General features: G+C 41.4%; 1 pseudogene; it reads right to left on the bottom strand.

The window, feature by feature from the left end:
• Nucleotides 1-74: 74 nt before the first annotated feature.
• Nucleotides 75-1,916, bottom strand: LOC102830539 (annotated as a pseudogene).
• Nucleotides 1,917-2,198: the final 282 nt, after the last annotated feature.

The following is a 2,198-nucleotide window of genomic DNA, read 5'->3' as shown; positions in this document are numbered from 1 at the left end:
ATGTGCTACAAATTTGGGTCTTTTCAATGTTTTACTGTGGAACAGTGCTAAAATATCTATATTTAAGTACTGGCTTAATCAACCTCAATGGTGGGCTCAGAATAGGCACCACCAGATGTAGGTGCTTCACCACCAGGGAAGCCCCTAGGCATTCCTCCAGGAATGCCTCCTGCACTCTGGTACAGCTTGGTAATAATGATGGGGTTGCAGACTTTCTCCAACTCTTTCTGTTGAGGTTAAAATTCTTCTTTCTCTGCAGTTTGATTCTTATTAAGCCAGTTGATAATTTCATTGTGTTTTTCAAGAATCTTTTGTTTGTCTTCTTCATTGATCTTGCCTTGAAGTTTATCCTCTTCAACTGTTACTTTCATATTAAATGCTTAGGATTCAAGTGTTCAATGTCTTCTTTACTCAAGGGGCCCTTGTCATTAGTAATGGCAATCTTGTTCTCTTTTCCAGTACTCTTATCCACAGCAGAAACATTGAGGATACCACTGGCATCAATATCGAAAGCGACTTCAACCTGAGGAACACCACGGGGTGCAGGAGGTATGCCAGTAAGTTCAAATTTGCCAAGCAGGTTGTTATCCTTGGTCATGGCACGTTCACCTTTATAAACCTGAATGAGTACCCCTGGCTGGTTGTCAGAGTAAGTTGTGAAAGTCTGTGTCTGCTTGGTAGGTATAGTAGTATTGCGGTTTATGAGTACAGTCATAACTCCACCAGCAGTTTCAATACCAAGGGAAAGAGGTGTGACATCCAGAAGCAATAAATCTTGAACATTTTCAGAATTGTCTCCAGATAAGATGGCTGCCTGGACAGCTGCCCCATAAGCAACAGCCTCATCAGGATTGATACTCTTGTTCAATTCTTTGCCATTGAAAAAATCCCAAGTAATTTCTGAATCTTGGGAATACGGGTAGAGCCACCCACCAGGACAATGTCATGCATCTGTGACTTGTCTAGCTTGGCATCCCTAAGGGCTTTCTCTACAGGATCCAGGGTGCCACGGAATAGGTCAGCATTCAATTCGTCAAATTGGGCCCAGGAAATGGAGGTATAGCAGTCAATACCTTCATACACAGACTCAATCTCAATACTGGCCTGGGTGCTAGAAGAGAGAGCATGCTTTGCATGTTCACAAGCAGTGTAGAGGTGGCAGACAGCCCTCTTATTCTCACTAATGTCCTTCTTACACTTGTGCTTAAACTCAGCAATAAAATGATTGACCATTCAGTTGTCAAAGTCTTCTCCACCTAGGTGGGTGTCTCTATCTGTGGATTCGACCTCAAATATTCCATCAAAAGTGCCTCCTACTAAGTCAAGATCAGCACATTTCTTTCAGCATCAACCTTTTTGTCTAAGCCATAGGCAATAGCAGCAGCAGTTGGTTCATTGATAATCCTGAGTACATTGAGGGCAGCAATGATTCCAGCATCTTTGTTAGTCTGACACTGGGAATTGTTAAAGTAGGCTGGTACAGTGACAACTTCATTGGTAACAGTCTTTCCAAGGTAGGCTTCTGCAATTTCCTTCATCTTTGTTAGAACCATAGAGGACACTTCCTTTGTATAGGAACTTTTGGTCTATTCCTTATATTTTGCTTGGACCTTGGGCCTGCCTGCATCATTCACCACCGTGAACGGCCAATGCTTCATATCAGACTGGACAACAGCGTCATCAAATCATCTTCCAATCAAACGTTTGGCATCAAAAACAGTGTTAGTAGGATTCATGGCAACTTGATTCTTTGTGGCATCACCGATCAATCATTCTGTGTCAGTAAAAGTGACATAGCTTGGGGTGGTTCGCTTGCCCTGATCATTTACAATGATCTCCACTTACCCGTGCTGGAAAACACCCATACAGGAGTAGGTGGTGACAAGATCAATGTCAATTGCAGGTCCCTTAGACATAATTTCTCAGCAGAGAAATTATTAAGAGAAGAAAAACAGACTGCAAAGCTGCCATTGCACAAAATGAGGACCTGTGCCAATTTTTCAATTGGGTTATTTGTCTTTTTCTTGTAGAAGTGTTTTAGTTTTGTATATATTTTAGAAATTAGTCCCTTATCTGATACGACTTTGCAAAAGATATTTTCCCATTCTTTGGGGTCCCTTTTTACTCTTTTGGTAAGGTCTTTTGATGAACATAACTTTCTAACTTTTAGTATGGCCCAATCATCTATTTTGTCTTCT

The sequence above is a fragment of the Chrysochloris asiatica genome, unplaced genomic scaffold (genome assembly GCF_000296735.1).
Source record: "Chrysochloris asiatica unplaced genomic scaffold, ChrAsi1.0 scaffold00026, whole genome shotgun sequence".
In the NCBI taxonomy this organism is placed as follows: Eukaryota; Metazoa; Chordata; class Mammalia; order Afrosoricida; family Chrysochloridae; genus Chrysochloris; species Chrysochloris asiatica.
The sequence above is the reverse complement of the archived record's forward strand: the minus strand, read 5'-3'. Positions and strand labels throughout refer to the sequence as shown.